The sequence below is a fragment of the Neofelis nebulosa genome, chromosome X (assembly GCF_028018385.1).
Source record: "Neofelis nebulosa isolate mNeoNeb1 chromosome X, mNeoNeb1.pri, whole genome shotgun sequence".
In the NCBI taxonomy this organism is placed as follows: domain Eukaryota; kingdom Metazoa; phylum Chordata; class Mammalia; order Carnivora; family Felidae; genus Neofelis; species Neofelis nebulosa.
In genome coordinates this window covers 115,934,115-115,951,379 of record NC_080800.1, presented here as the reverse complement: position 1 = coordinate 115,951,379, position 17,265 = coordinate 115,934,115, and the positions used below count along the sequence as shown (strand labels likewise).

The following is a 17,265-nucleotide window of genomic DNA, read 5'->3' as shown; positions in this document are numbered from 1 at the left end:
GTATAGAATTGTCGAATCACTATATCGTATACCTGAGACTAATATAACACCATCGTTAACTCTACCGGAATTAAAATTAAAAACTCAGTTTAAAAAACCGGTTGCCCTAATACCCAACGCCAGGAACGATCTATTTTCCGATCCTTTCGTTGTCTCCAGCAGCTGAACCCTGTTTTGGAGTGAGACAATTTAGAGCATCTTTAATGCCCAATGAACAACCGACTCCTTTTCCTTGTCCAATGTCTACCGGGTATTGTGACGGCACTGTCCTTCACAGGGGATGCATGCGCCAAGCTGATTCAACAGGAGTGAATTTAACGGGTGTCCCTGCCTTGCCCCCCTACCCCACCTTCGAATTCCCCAGGATCAGGGACAAAGAACAAGGGCATAGACACAACTTCAAAACACTATCATGTGCCATGTACTTAAAGTTCTTACCATTTTCAAAAAGCTCTTGGGGGCCGGGGGTGGGGAGGGCGTCTGGGTGGCTCAGTCTCTTGAGCGTCTGACTCTTAGTTTCAGCCCAGGTCATGATGTCACAGTTCATGAGTTTGAGCCCCACATCAGGCTCCGCACTGACACTTTGGAGCCTGCTTCCGATTCTCTGTCTCCCTCTCTCTCTGCCCCTCCCCCTGACGTTGTGCTCTCTCTCTCTCTCTCTAACATTAAAAATAAAATTAAAATTAAAAATAACAAAAGGCTCTTAGGTTAATTCAAGAAAGGTAGTATACCCCCCACCTTGATGACTGAACATTGCTGAATATTGATGAAGCAAAAACACCCAAAAAACACCCATGGACAGATAACGAGGCTCAAATCTCACCTCTGTCTCCATAGTTATAAATAAAGTCTTTGAACCTTTATCTTCTGGGATAGAGATTCTTCATTTACAAGGTGGAGGGATTTCCAATGCTTTCTGGGGAGCCGCCCACTTCTAGAATTTATTGGAATTCCAAAGGTCCAACAAGAATTGTGTTTAAAGTTGTATTGGTGGTTGAGAGGACAGGTCAGGAATGACAACTGAAAATCAAGATCTGAGTTCTGGGGTGTAAAGTTCCAGGCTCCAACTTTCTGTAGCATGTCATGACCCGGGCTGATGGAGCAAAGCCTTCATTATCCCAGCACAGGAAACCCAGGGGCCGGGTTTCCGGATGATGTCAGAAAACACAGGAAACCTGGAGAACAGATTGAATTCCCTCCCCGAGAGACCACTGACACCTCTTTCCGAAACACCTGAGAGTGCTCGCTTCTGCAGCGCATATTCTAAAATTAGAACGAGAGAGATTAGCACGGCCTCAGCGCTAGGATGGCTCACAAATTCGGGAGGCATTGCATATTTTGTGCCGTTCCCCAGCGAACTGCCACCCTTTGTGGATTAGCACACAAAATGGGGGGTTTGGAGAGGTCGCTCAGGGTGACTGCTCTGAGTTCGTGCCTTGCTGCCCGCAGCCAGGGGCCCTAAGACACCTAAGAGGCCCTCCTGGCCTCCTACCAGATCCTCTGTCATTGGACGTGAGACCCTACTTTGATGGCCGCCCAGTCACATTCCCATTATTAGGTTACCTAGGTAATCCTAGTAGCTTCATCTGAAGGCTTGTTCTCATTGGCTAAAAAAAAAAGAAAAGAAAAGAAAAACCACCTGAGAGGCAATGGACATAGTAATAGCTAACGTCTGTTTAGCACTTGCAATGTGCCAGGCACTGACCTTTGAAACAAGACCCCAAGAATCAACCAACAACCCAAAAGCTGAACAATGGGGAAGCAGTGAAATAAGTGATAGAATATCATTCATCGCTTATTTATTTCTGAGACAGAGGAAGAATCTCAAGCAGGCTCCACGATAGCAGCACCGACACGGGGCTCGAGCTCACCAAACCGTGAGACCACAGCCTGAGCGGAAATCAAGAGTAGGACCCTCAACTGACTGAGCCATCCAAGCTCCCCTGCCATTCATCAATTTAAAGTGCTTTCAGGGGTGCCTGGCTGGCTCCGTGGGTGGAGCATGCGACTCTCGATCTCGGGGTTGTGAGTTCGAGCCTCATGTTGGGTGTAGGGATTCCTTAAAAATAAAATCTTTAAAAAAAAAAATAAGTAAAATGCTTTCAAATAGCTAATGAAATAGGAACATTTACTTACTGTAGCATTATGTGAAAAATTCAGGATTCAAAAATATACAAATGGTGTAATCCCAACCATTTTTAAAACTAACACATGGAGGGGGGCACCTGGGTGGCTCAGTCGGTTAAGCATCCGACACTGCTCAGGTCATGATCTCACAGTTCGTGAGTTCAAGTCCCACATCGGGTGAGCTTGAGCCCCACTTCGGGCTCCATGCTGACAGCACAGAGTCTGCATGGGATACTCTCTCTCCCTCTCTGTCTGCCCCTCGGGGGACTCTCTCTGCTCCTGGCTCACTCACTCACGCACTCTCTCTCAAAAATAAATTCATTAATTAATTGAAAAAACCTAAAAAGTCTCATTAAACCGAGTGTGGGGTCCTTCTAAACATTGAGCCCTGTGTGACTGCGTAGGTAGCATGTCCGGGAAATTGGCCCTGGTGCCAGTTAGGTATTTCTGGGTGTTAATATTATCCGTGATGGTTTCCCTTTTTGTATTTGCCTATTAGCTCCAAGTTCTATTGAGTGAACATATTTTATTTTTAGAAAATATAATGACTGAAGAAAAAAAAAATATATATATATACATATAAAATGACTGATTTGTAAAAGAACTAACAAAAGGGGCACCTGGGTGGCTCAGTCGGTTAAGCGTCTGACTCTTGGTTTCTGCTCAGGTCATGGGTCTCACGGTTCATGAGTTCGAGCCTCTAGCAGGGCTCTACACTGACAGTGCAGAGCCTGCTTGAGACTGTCTCTCTCTCCCTCTCTCTCTGGCCTTTCTCTGCTCATGCTCTCTCTCTCTCTCTCTCTCTCTCTCTCTCAAAATAAATACATTTAAAAAAGAAAAGAACAAAAGTCAACAGTTATCTACCCATAAGTATAAAAGAGCATGATTTGGGACACCAGTCATACTATGTCACAGGTGAGGACTGAATCTGGGATGTAGAGACAAGTGGTAATCTGGCCAGAGGGGACAAAGTGAGAAGCTGCCACAAATAGAGAGAGGGAAGGGTGGCCCTGTACCTGGGACTAGGCAGATGAGACCCCAGCTGCCTGCAAAAAAAGGTCCCTGCCCCAATGTGGGCAGGGGTGAATGATCAGCCAAGTGTACAGGCAAAAACAGATGTTTCCATAGTAAGGAAGAGTCACGGTGGTGGAAGTGATACAGGCCAACAGAGTGGCAACGCACTAGCCCATGTAACCCATGATGGCCACAGCAAGAGAACGTGCCAAGAAGTTTAAAAGTTAAAACTGCTAAGGAACAAAAAGCGGGGAGGAGAATCCGAGTTTCAGGAGCCTAGGTGGTCGAGGCAAGGCCCAGAATGACTCTAACTTACGATTCTCTTTGTACCCTCAGGCTGGTATGAGGGGAACCACATATATTTCACTAACTTATTTAAACTAGTATTTATTGTGTCTCTCTGCCGAACTAGAGTATAAGCCATACAAGGACTAGAGTTTCTGTTTCATTCAGTATTGTACCCCAGCTCCTAGGAACATGCTTTGCACACAGTAGGAACTCGAAAAATATTTGTTGAATTGCAAGTCTGGTCCAATTCTCATGTCCTTGTGTGTGAAGCAGAGAATAGGGTTAGTAACGGGATAGGCCAAGTCACAGGAACAATCAGAATGGAAAAGATGTCCTTGTTTTGAACTCCAACGAGAACATGAGGGATCCCCTCCTAATTATTCAGTCCCTTAATCACTCAGTGTTCATCCCAAAGGGGATGGGGGAAATATACAACACACCTATCTACATCTCATTAAGATAAATCAATTCTTGGGAATTCCCCAGAAGATAGCCGGTCTTTCTTCTTAGTTTCACGAGGTGACCCCAGACACCACACAATTTCAGGGTCATTCTGAAATTGTATTAACAGTTCCTGACGCCACATCTTCTGTGAACAGGTGGAAGAGAAACAAAGGAAAGCAATTACTGAGATGCCAAGAGCTGCGAAAGGGTTAAATACGGGCCTGGGAATGAAAAGAGGCTGTGTGGGTCCCCGCCCCGGCCCATAATGCAGCGCCCCAGCCCCAGTGCCGTCACAATGGCTTCCAATGCCAAGAGGCAGCTCCTCCACGTTTCTTGCCTAACCCCAGCACTTGAACGAGGGAAATGCAGCCACAAACACGCTTTTCCCCCCTTCTTTCTGGGCGCCCCCTCTCATCAGCATAATAAACAGGAAACGCCTCCAATGTTCCAACAGCATCAATGGCAGGTATTTTTCTGAATCAACAGAGAAATGCATGCACATTTCTCTCCCTTTCCATTTTCTTTCCCTGAGGCAGCATTAAAGAATGCAGTTAAGGGGCGCCTGGGTGGCACAGTCGGTTAAGCGTCCGACTTCAGCCAGGTCACGATCTCGCGGTCCATGAGTTCGAGCCCCGCGTCAGGCTCTGGGCTGATGGCTCGGAGCCTGGAGCCTGCTTCCGATTCTGTGTCTCCCTCTCTCTCTGCCCCTCCCCCGTTCATGCTCTGTCTCTCTCTGTCCCAAAAATAAATAAAAAACGTTGAAAAAAAAATTAAAAAAAAAAAAAAAAGAATGCAGTTAACCGTAGGCAAAAAAAAAAAAAAAAAAAAAATAGCAGCTTGGAAGAATGTGGTTACCCTTGTGGAGAAATAGACTGTCTTCAACACTGGCTGAAAATGCAGGGTCTAAGGGGTGGAACTGGAGACTCATTTACCAAAGGGCAAGAAAGAGGGAAGATGGAATTTTTCTTGACCGTGGTTTCCAGTGATGAATTCTAGGCTGCAAGTGGAGACATTCTAAAAGGCCCAGCTACCCTCTGTCCTGGCCTGCAATTAGGACAGAAGATGACATTTGAGAGTGTCTCCGTGTAGGGGCAGAATCGTGGGGTACACGCACAGGAAATAGCACGCACGGGCTATGACGTCACCAGACCTGGCTTTGCCACAGAGATCTTGGGCAACACGCAACGCCCACAGGAGGAATGAAGTGCATCTGAGCCCAGCGGGTAGCCACCCTCCGGGTCTTTTTTAAAGACAAAAGACAATTTTACCTAAGACAGCACACCTGAACTTGTAGTAGGACAAACCACCTGCTACCAAGGAATTTGAGAGGTTAAACCCAAGCGTGGAAAATATTCAGGTTTTCTCACTGCAGACAGGTGAAAACGCAGACTTAAATGATCTATGTTAGCCAAAATGATCTATGTTAGCCAAAATGATCTATGTTAGCCAAAATAAAGCTGGTAGGGCCAGCTTCCATCACACCAAGAGGGTTTGTTCTGTGAACTTGGCTAACAATGTAGCCGTAGTGTTTGTTCCCGTAAACCTTCTAGTAGCTGGATGACCCCAGGCAGGTTAACAACCTGTCGGTGCTTTCATTTCCGCATCTATAAAATCGAGGTACAACACCTAATTTATAGGGATGGTGTAAAAATTAGCAATGGTGGGTACAAAGCACCTAGAACATCACAGATAGGATAGTGGTAGTGCTACAGTTATTATGTGATAGAAGAGGTGATCGAAAAGGTAATTTTTTTTTTTTTAATTTTTTTTTTCAACGTTTTTTATTTATTTTTGGGACAGAGAGAGACAGAGCATGAACGGGGGAGGGGCAGAGAGAGAGGGAGACACAGAATTGGAAACAGGCTCCAGGCTCCGAGCCATCAGCCCAGAGCCTGACGCGGGGCTCGAACTCACGGACCGCGAGATCGTGACCTGGCTGAAGTCGGACGCTTAACCGACTGCGCCACCCAGGCGCCCCTCGAAAAGGTAATTTTGACTCGTACTTCTGCCCTTGCCCTTAAGCACTGCCAGTTTATACAGTATTTGGAAGAAGGGAAAACACAAGAAGAAGATTCGAATTATCACTGGTGTAGAATGATGCAACACCACACACATGGGCATAACCAAAAGGTGTGAAAGAACTTCCCAAACCTAGGGACGCCTGGATGGCTCAGTAGGTTAAGCATCTGACTTCGGCTCAGGCCGTGATCTCACAGTTTGTGAGTTCGAGCCCCGCATCGGGCCCCGTGCTGACGGCTCAGAGCCTGGAGCCTGCTTTGGATTCTGTGTGTGTGTCTCTCTCTCTGCCCTTCCCCTGCTCATGCTGTGTCTCTCCCTCTCAAAAATCAATAAGCTTTAAAAAAATTAAAAAAGAACTTCCCAAACCTCTTTTGAAGTATAGTTGACATAGAGATTATGGCAAGCCAAAAGGTAAAAAAAAATATTAAGGATGGACACAGGCTCATGAGCTGCCCATAAGCATAGCAGCAAATTCGAGAAGTGTAGTGCAGAAGCCAACCATGACTGAACCCAGCTTTTGCGGAGGTATGAATGAAATGGGCAGGGGAAGGGTCAGTTAAGCATCCGACTTCGGCTCAGGTCATGATCTCACAGTTCTTGGGTTCGGTTCGAGCCCCGCGTCGGGCTCTGTGCGGACAGCTCAGAGCCCGGAGCCTGCTTCGGATTCTGTGCCTCCCTCTCTCTCTCTCTGCCCCTCCCCTGCTCATGCTCTGTCTCTCTGTCTCTCTCTCTCTCTCTCTCAAAAATAAATAATAAACATTAGAAACATTAAAAAAAAAAAAAAAGAAATGAGCAGGGGGAAAGACCACCGGTTTTCTAGTAACAAGGCTGGTCAGCGATCTGCAGACACTGTGTGCCTGCTGCTAGCACCGAGCAGGTGGCTCCCATGAAGACCTTCCCTGATGCTGTCCTGCCTCCCGGAACCCTACTGCACATCCTGGCCCATGCTTCTCAACACATCCTTTGCATGTCACCTCCCGCTGCTTCTTTGCGGATCCATTTGCTGGACCACCGTCATAGAGCAGTATTTGATCTTATACATCTTTATATGAAATGACCAACATAGGAAAAGTCCCTGGCCCTGAGTTACTGTAATGAAGGGCACGAGAGCCAGGCCGTCCTGATCTCTCATTATAACAGCATTTATGCCAATTCTCTGGCCAGTTCTTAACATTATTTTCCCTTCCTCCTCCCTTTGCGAACCCCACATTACTGAGCAGGGGACCCACCAACAAAGGTCAACAAAGAGATTGAATGCATGATAATCACACACCCAAGGTTCACACCGTCACACTCTTTCATCACCATCTGGAACCTAGTTCTCCTACTTGCCGATGAGAGGTTAGGGGGTTACCTGTCGCAAACAATTCAAAAGGGGTGGGAAATTTGCACCCCACCTCTTTGTACATCAGGAGTAGGGACTGAGAGTCTTTCTCCCCTGACAAGGTTTGAAAATGGCGGTATTTCAACTAATAGTGAGACAGCAGTAGTATGAACGAATGAGGTTCAGTCATAAAAGCCACATTGGTTTGCGGTTGAATGAGGTGGGGAAGGGGAGATATTTAAAGTCAGGGAAAAAATTAACACCTTAGAGCTACTTCCAAAAAAATAAGACGGCTGAGAGAGGAAGGAATCAAAAACTTTTTAAAAAACTGTGTGTGTGTGTGTGTGTGTGTGTGTGTGTGTGTGTGTGTGTATTTCCACCTTGAATGTCAGCTCTTTGAGGACAGGAACAAAGTTGGCTTCCTCTAAGCATCCTAGTCCCTGATACGTGCTGGGTGCCTAACAGATGCTCATGGGATGTTAAGTAAGATTACTAAGTATAGATAAGGGAGAGAGAATTTGCCGAACATAAAAAGGAATCTTTATGAGACCTTTAAAGAGGGAAGGTGAAAACCAACCCCCAGCAGGAGTGGGGGTTAAGGTAGGATTATACGTGTCCCCCTTTCAATTAAATGTTTTAATCTTTAGCCTAAATCCCCACTTTGAGGATAAGGTACTTGCCCTTTTTTTTTGGGGGGGGGGGGGACCTGGCAGCAAAGTGGTTAAACTACCAGCTGGCCCTCTCCCTGGGGGTCAGCCCCTTTCCCCAACAAAGCGCTATGGACTTAAGAACCTACCCCATCTAAACACCCGGTAACAAGATATTACAGCCAGGTTTCTGGTAGGTTCCACTCTGGTTCAGCAAAACACAGAGTATCTTTTCCTATCCACAGAGCCAATGGGACACCTATAGCTATATCTCCCTCTTCTGTCGCTGTCACCGTAGTCAGTTCATACAGAATCAATAACCACACTTCAATTAATCTTTCTTTTTAAGTGTATTTATTTATTTTGAGAGAGGGAAGGCAGAGAGCGGGGAGGGGCAGAGAAAGAAGGAGAGAGAGGATCCCCAGCAGGCTCCACACTGTCAGCACAGAGCCCAACGTGGGACTCAAACCCACGAATTGTGAGATGATGGCCTGAGCCAAAATCGAGAGTCAGTTCCTTAACCGGCTGAGCCACCCAGGTGCCCCCAGTTAACCTTAAAATAAGGCCTTGAAGTAGATGTTATTTTTCCCATTTATAGATGAGAAAACTGAAGCTCAGTGAAGTGTCCCGATTGAGATCGTAGAGCTGATAAGGAGCAAGTCTGACACCAAGACTCAGCCCCACTTTTCTCAGGAATGCATGGATTGTTAGCTTCCAGGAAGCAGCCGGGGTGGCCAACCATCCCGGTTTTCCCAGGACTGAGGAGTTTCCCAGGATGCCGGGTCTCCAGCGCTAAGACCAGGAACGCTGGGCAAACAGGAAGGGTGGCGGCCCTGGCAGGGACTGTGGTCTTCTTCACTGTTGTACACCCGTGGCACATCTTGGGGACTCAACGAATAGTTGCTGAATGAACAAATTAAAGCCTGAGTGAGTGACTTTGTGAGAGCTCTGGGACACGTTTAAGTGCTCCAATTCCTTCATAAAAGGCCATTTAAGGCATCTTCTCAGGCCCCTCCCCGCCTCATCAAACAGTAAGTGAGGATCATTGCGTTACTACGCCTGAGGATTTCATTGTGAAAAAGGAAGACTAGAGAGATACCCTAACGAGCAACTGAAATTGAGTCGCGCTTGTCTTCGTTGCTTTGGAGGAGGAAAATAAATGAATGGTGAAGTTGATTCTTATTTTCAAATAAATTAAACATTCGGAAGTGGGTGTTTGTTGCCTACTTTTAATAGCCTGTTTCTTTCTCAAACCAGACTCCAAGCCAGCCTCCTGTCCAAGTTTTCTGTCGTGCCTTATTGTCTGGTCTGTTCAGCTATTTTAAAAAAACGTTGAATATCAACAATGGCTTTCAGGCAGGCATTGTCAACTTTTGTATGAAGCAATCTTGGTTGAATGAGAAGATCCCAGAGCTTATAGTCCCGTCCGCTGTGCTGCCCCAGGCTGGGCTTGAATGTGTGTGACTGATAACAGGACACATTTCTACCTTAGTTATTACATTCCTGCTCCATAATTCATTGGCCACTCTCTTTTTACGAAAGATCTTTATGGCAAAGTGGGCAGGAGAGCAGGTAAGTGTCCTCACTTAGGACAAGAGTATGTCCAGCTGCTTCCTGGGGCTGCCCAGCTGGATGGGGGTCCCCCAGGGTCCAAGACCTCTGCACCTTGTCATCCCGACTGGTCCAGCCAGGTCCACAGGCCTCTGTAAGCTTTGCTGGAGCCCTCACAGAGGGGATGCTTTTCAACAATATGCAGTGACAACTAATCAAACTACTTACCTGCTGTGTTAAGGGTTAAGGCTCAGCGAAGAGGGCTACGTTTACAAGGGCTTTGGCCCACTTTGGTTTGTTTTTCCTTTTGCCAGGCTTGACTGAAAAATGAATATGCTGATGTGGACCTGCCTTTCTTTCCCAAGGCTGGCTTTTGCTCCTCCTGAGGGGTCCTCTCTAAGAGCTGCCAGCATATAATTTCCTGCTTTTGCAGAGGGCTCCTGAGCTCCAAATGGGCTTTTTTTCTCCACCCTCAGGTAAACAAGGTCCCAGCGGGGGCCAGGCAACTGACTCCAGGTTACTTTTATTTACGATTTCTGTTACTTCAAACGAAAACTTGTATTGAGTTGCTGAACTGCTCTGTGCTCCCTGTTAAGGTAAGTCATAAGGGATTGCATATCTTAGCATGCAAAACCCCAAAGGAGGATTTCTGGGGAAAGCCTTCCACTGCTTTGGGAACTGTCATGGTCAATTCAGAGTGCGTGACCTGCCTGTCTCCGGGGTGGCTGGCTTGTCAGAAAAGAGGAGGCCACAGGGACTGAGTCACTCTAGGCAAACAGACATGTCAATATCCAACTCGGGAGAGAGAGAGAAATAAACAAGGGCCCTTAGCCTGTCACCAGCTGGGAGGCCTGGGTAGAGAAAGGGAGGAATATTGCTGGAAAGGGGAAAAGAGCAAGATATCCCACAGTATGTTAAGTCGGCTACAAAGCTATCAGACTCCTGGAGTTCATTCATGCATCTGCTGTGGTCCCTTTGTCCCAAATCCAGAGCCCTTGACAGGGTCTCCGCGTGCATGCGCTTCACTGTGGACACAGGATAAAGAGCATCAAAGGACTCGACGGTCAAATCTGCTGTGAGAGGGGCAGCCATCCAAGGTAACAACACGTAGCATTCGGGTTGGCATGTAAAGGTAAAGTAAGGCGTCTCTGACTGGCCCGTGAAATACCTTCCACATCTGCAGTACCTTCCCATTTTAAAGGCGATTTCTGAAGCAAATTTCCAAAGATGTACTTACCCCTTTGGGATTTAATACAGCTTGAGTAAAGGCAAACGTTCAAATGGAAGACCACAGCTGCCACAGTGCAGCACCTAATTATTTTATTCCTTAAAAAAAAAAAATGTTTACAGGGCACCTGGCTGGCTCAGTCGGAAGAGCATGCTGCTCTTAATCTCGGGGTGGTGAGTTCAAGCCCCACGCTGGGTGTAGAGATTACTTAAATAAATAAGACTTGACAAAAAAATTTTTGGCTTGTGCAAATCAATCGATAACTACCATTTGTGTGGTCACTGACCAAACTATGACAGCAAGTTCTAAGAATATCCATATTGAGCTATAAGGAAAACCCAAAAAGGTAAATGAAAGATCTAACTTTGAAGGTTTCCACTTGAACAAAGCCACAAAAAAGCCATATACCCCCTCCCCGGCCCCCTAACTTGGTTTTCTCATTGGTAGAAAGCAAAATAAAATTATATGAAAGAAATACTCAATATAGCTCTTCACCAGAATCAATCCTAATCGCTTTGGAAGAAAACAAATCCACTACTTAAAACGAAGCATTTTCTGAACTGTGACTTGTTTCTCACACATCCTATGCACCTCATGACCAGGCTGAGAAAGAGCTCAGAATCCTCAGGCTTTTCTCCCTTTATATGTGGCCTCACTGAGAGAGAAACAAAGGAGCTAAGGCAGAAAGATGGCAGAGGGGGATTAAGTTGACCAGAGACAGACAGACAAGCAAATGCATGGATGCATGACAGCCTGGCTGGCTTTTCCATTTCTTTCTTCCTCAGGTTTAGGTTCACCATCATCCCGAGGTTTCACTGGCTTTGGAGGTTTCATGGCAGGAGGTCGTTGGACTTCCATTATGTGTATTACAATCAATAGTCAAAAAAGTCAAACATACTTGGTTAATGAGGCCTTCTTCTTTGTTTTTCAAAAAGGATGTTATTTTAAAAATGTGTGTGTGTGTGTGTGTGTGTGTGTGTGTGTGTGTAAGATTAGCTGGGGAATTAGTAGATAGGCTGTGGAGAAAGAAAGCCACAAAAGTTAATGATGGTCAAGGTGTGTGTTAAAAAATGGGAACATGAAGATTACTGTTCTGCTTTATTAGTATAGTTATATGTACAGTAAATTAAAAAAAAACACAGGCAGGGGCGCCTGGGTGGCTCAGTCGGTTGAGCGTCTGACTTCGGCTCAGGTCATGATCTCGCAGTCTGTGAGTTCGAGCCCCATGTCAGGCTCTGTGCTGATGGCTCAGAGCCTGGAGCCTGCTTTGGATTCTGTGTCTCCCTCTCTCTCTGCCCCTCCCCCGCTCATGCTCTGTCTCTCTCTCTCTCTCAAAAATAAATAAATGTTAAAAAAAACACACAGGCATTCACATTATTTTTCTAGCACATCAATGATTTTTAAAATGGAAGTACTTTATATGAGGTGACAGATTTAGCAAGATGAAAATTTTCACCTATTGTTCTTTTCAGATGGGTGAGGATTTTAGTCTTTCTCTGCCATTGAGTATGTGCTGCGTGACCTTAGGCAAATCACTTCTCTTCTCTGGGCTTTAGCTTCGGCCCTTATTTTGAGGCAGTCCTACCAGCTGAATTTCTTCCAGTGTTGACAGTCCATGATTCTCTTTCAATCACCGTGGAAATGGAGGGCATGGTGAATGGGAAGGCTTGTTTAGTGGGTGCAAAACAGAAAAAATTGAGAGAGGTTTGGCACAGGTGGGGCGAGAGAGTCCGAAGGATAAGACTGTAGCAAAAAGTGGCACTTAACTCTTCTGGGCCCCCGTCAGTCATTCAGCCACACTGACAGGACTTCTAGAGTCAATGAAGGTTGTGACAGCAAGATGGACCACACAACCAACACCAAAGTTGGAGGCTGACGGGTAGGAGATGGTCAGAGAAATTTATTCTCTATGGAGTAAGGACAGCTATGCTCCAATCTAGCCAAGAATGCTAACTTTTTTGAACTATGAAAGACTGCTGAGAATAAACTACTGTACCAAGTGATGGCTGTGGCATCTATGTAATTAATATGTAATCAGAATTTAGAAGACATTGTGTGCAACAGAAATGGAATAAGTCCTATTCCTCATGCTTGGCATCTAAATCCAATAGGTTAGACTCAAACAAGGAGAGAACTGACCATACTTCTAGAAAGGGAAGTCCACGCTCTTTTTTTTTTTTTTAAGTAATCTCTACCCCCAATGTAGGGCTCGAACTCACAACCTTGAGACCAAAAGTCACATGCTCTACTGACTGAGCCAGCCAGGCGCCCCCAACCTCATTTTTTTTTCATGTTTATTTTTGAGAGAGCAAGGGAGCGACAGAGGGGCAGAGAGAGAGGGAGACAGAGGATCCAAAGCACTCTCAGCATAGAGCCTGATGCAGGGCTCAAACTCAAAACAACAAGATCATGACCTGAGCGGAAGTTGAATGCTTAACCGACTGAGCCACCCAGATGCCTCCCTCGCCCTCTTTCTAAAGCAGATTCCTGCCGTGCCTGGCTGCCTCAGTCGGCAGAGCAAGCAACTCTCGATCTCGGGGTCATGAGTTCGAGTCCCACGCTAGGTGTAGAGGTTACTTTAAAAAAATAAAGCAGATTCCTGACGCTTGGTACTGAGTTACGCAATGAGTTGTGTGTAAATGGACTAGACCGCCATACCAGGGAATGAGCAAAGCAAAATGAAGAAAGGTCCTGCTAGGAAAGTGAGACAAGGGCCAGGAAAGGAACAAAGAAGAGGCCAATGCAGAAGGCTAGAGAGCCCGGAGGAAGGACCCAGAGTCCACAGCAGATATGAGAGCCCAAGATGAAGGGAAAATAGGGCCTCTGTGGGAGACACTTATTGTGAAAGTGGAACTTGTAACTAAAGAGGCAAGAGGAAAGAGAACAACTTAGCCCAAATGAAGCAATGTGGGTAGGCCTCAAGGACACACTCCTGGCGGCCACAGACTAAGGCCTATTCTTCTCTGTCTCTTCATCGGTGCACGCCACTCTTGACATATGAAGCTGACAAACTAGAAGAGGTGGCAGGCAGAAGTTATCACCACGTGGAAGGAAAAGGATCCAGGATGTTGTAAAGGTGAATTGCCGAACGTTTTCTTGCCACGAACCCCGAAAAGAAGTCCAATTCCTTAGGATACAGGCAAATGGAAAGCAGTCATTCGTGCAAGCTTCGTAAGTAAAGAGCGTGCTGAGGGGTATGGAGTGGGATTGAGGCACAACCCGTAGGACTCAAGGTTGGTCCAAGGACCAGCCGCGTGGGTATCACAGCAGAGCGGTCAGACTTGCTTGCGGAAGGCAGGCCCTGCCCAGATCCACTGAGTCAGAATCTGCATCTGAACAAGACCCCCGGAGGATTCGTAGGCACATCAGAGTTTGAGGAGCGCTGCATTTAAACAGGGGTCAGCAAACGTTTTCTGTTAAGGGCCAGACACTAAATAGGCTTTTCGGGTCACATTCAGTTTCCCTCACTGTGGCTGCTTCCTCTTCTTTCTCTCCATCTGCCTTTCCTCCTCCTCCTCCTCCTCCTCCTCCTCCCTCTTCTTCTATACCAGCCTTTAAAAACGTAAACTGCATTCTCAGCTCCCAGGGACTGGTGAGATGGAACCCACAGGCCTTGGCCCTCTCCCCCTGCCCACACACACACACACAGGGCTGAGCTCAGGGAGGCTGGTGTCAGGGACAGAAAGCACTGTGCACAGAGTCAAAATCCCCGGAGCTTGCACGAGGGTCTTAACCTCTCTACGCCACAATTTCCTCATGTGTAAAATGGGGCTACTGGCAGTCCCTACCTCACAGAGCCGTTGACAGGAGTAAATAAGTTAATGTATGCTGACGCACTTCCAAAACCGTAAGACTATTACCCTGATAATGTCTGTCTCACTCAAAGCAAATGAAGAACTGGCTGTCCCGGAGGGTAGTGAGTTGGACTGAAGCTGTTCGTTCTCTCTACCCAGATACCCAACCCTCCGTGCGTCCTCACCACAGACAGAGGAGGTGGCTCAGTCAGCCTGAGACTCCAAGGAACAAATACCAAACAAACCTAAGGCTCACTTCACATCATCAGCCCATAAAGTCTCCAGCTACATCCCTGCCTTTGTATCATCCTTTTGTGGCAAATTCCAAAGTTCTTCTAAATTAGCATTCCACATGGATTCGCCTGTTTATTTATTATTAAGAGACAGAGAGAGACAGAGCATGAGCAGGGGAGGGGTAGAGAGAGGAGGAGACACAGGATCCGAAGCAGGCTCCAGGCTCTGAGCTGTCAGCACGGAGCCCGACACGGGGCTTGAACTCTCAAGTCGCGAGATAGTGCCCTGAGATGAAGTCGGATGCTCAACCGACTGAGCCACCCAGGCGCCCCTACGTGTGCTAAATGCTTTATATACATAAAAGCATTACCGTCCTAACAACCCTGTTAAGTAGCTATGATCACTTATAATATTTTACAGATGAGGAAACATATTCAAAGAAGTAACCAGCCCAAGGTCACACAGCTGCAGCAGAACTGAGATTCCAACCCTGCAGTCTGATCCCACAGCCCATGCTCTTAACTACAGAAGCAGGCAACAAAAGAAGAAAATGAATTTTAGGGCACAGAGTACTAAAAATATGGGAGTGGAGTTCAGGGCAGTCTTTTTCAATGTCATGATACCCTCTGTGCAGACTGCAAGTGGTCAGAAAGGGTGTCTGGCATTTTTGAGACACAATGTGCAGAGGTGACAAAAGGCAGGATGTATTTCTGGAAAGGAAAAGATGCACACAGAAGGCGTCTCACCTTTCTGCACATATGGCACAAACTTTTCAAGCCCCTGATGATGGATCCGCTTTGTATTGTATCCACGTCCCCTAGCCCAGGGCACCCACGTGTTGTTACCCAGAAGCGGAGAAGCAGCACGGGCCACTGTGGAAAATCGAGTCGCTGCACACAAGGCCCTGTGAGCCATATCACCCTCTCTCTGTGGTTGGTCAAGGTTACTATTTGCCTTTTTGACATACTATCAATTATGCTGCCGACAGAGATCCCGGACCTTCAGTTTTCTTATAAAATAAGAAACTGAGTTTAATTAAACCATCAGTAACTTGAACCTAATTATTTCAGACAGTATTTAATTAATGTTTCCTGGGTACCTAATGTAATTAAGGTTCCTTTAATAAGACCTTCTGTGACATTAAAATATATGACCTTTATCTTCCTTATCTACCACATTCTGACAACTCAGATTTGTCATTTTCACGAAAAGGCATAGTTTGATTAAACAGAACAGACCATAAAATTAATCTGGCAAATTATACTTGTTTGTTTCTTTTTTCCTCCCCCCTCAAACCCTAATAAGTTAAGTCCTTTAATTAGCAGCACAGATACAAGTGTTTCTTTTGTACATGAATTTTTGTGACCAAAGCAGATAACAACTCTCCTTTATTAATCATGGTGAAGGGTTCAATCTTTAAGATATGAAAAATAATGAGCTGTTCGTGACTTTAACAATGACTAGTGATTGTTTTAAGATGTCTCGCCGTTAATAAAAGGGTTTAATTCCTGGTACTAATAAGCCAGTCTAAATATGAACATCCCTACTGGCTTTGCAAACCAACATAAACCGCATCCTAAAATCTAAGGTGATTCAAAGGTGCTCATGACCTTCTCTCGCAAAATTCAAAAGATTTTCATGACCCTATGGCCGAAATTCAGAAGGTCCCAATGACCTTCTCCCCGAAGGCTGCAAATACGTAAGACTTGACTGGGGGAAGGGAAGTCAGTCTCATGCTGGCTAAGTATATAATTTCCTAAGAAATAATCTTGTTCAGTGAAAGCGGGCAGAGGTAGGCTACAAGAAATAGGAATTCAAGTGAGAATCCTTGTATTCTCGTCCCATTTTCAAGACCCCCAAAGACCGGATCCCCTCGTATTTTAGCAATAAACAGACTGTTGCCTCATCTGAAACACAAGATCTGCCTCCACCTTCAAGGAAAAGAGCCCAAATTAGGAAACTGTCCTTCCCAGAGGCACTGCGATCTGGCTGTAGTGCTACATAATTGGGGGGGGGGGGGTGCAGAGAGGGGTGGGGATGAACGGTGAGTATCCGCAGAGGCTTGCAGAGTCTGGGATACGTCTCTCCTAAGTCTGCTGAGTGAGAATTCTGAACAGATAGGAAGATGGCTGTCACTGGTCTAGACCACTGCCGTCCAGCAGAACTTTCTGCAACGATGGAAACATTCCACATCTGCACTGATCAGGATGGTGACCACATGGCTGTGGAACACATGAAATGTGGCCAGTGCAACGAGCCACCGGTGAAAAAAATTTGTTTTCAATTGTATTCAATATGAAGTCATCAAAATGGAAATTGAAATAGCCACATGTGACTAGTAGCTACCCTACTGGACAGGGCACGTCAAGACCATCTTCCCTCCCGGCCCCACTTCGCTCACAGAAGGGGAGAATACTCACGCCAGCCAGCCACGGAAGCAGGCAGCCTCCTGTGCTGGGCACTCCAGTACCTGGGGGCCGGTCCACAAATCCCCAGTTTCTCCTCTGAGCACGAGGCCAGACTCACTTGGACACCGCTTCCAGCTCCTGCTAATTCCTTCCTTCCACGGCAGGTCTGCGACGGTGTCCTCATGGA

General features: G+C 46.3%; 1 non-coding gene across 1 annotated transcript; it reads left to right on the top strand.

Annotated features, from left to right (window-relative positions):
- Positions 1–1,239: 1,239 nt before the first annotated feature.
- On the top strand, positions 1,240–1,341 carry LOC131503306 (U6 spliceosomal RNA). The gene has a single exon (XR_009257402.1). It is a non-coding gene; the product is annotated as a U6 spliceosomal RNA (small nuclear RNA).
- Positions 1,342–17,265: the final 15,924 nt, after the last annotated feature.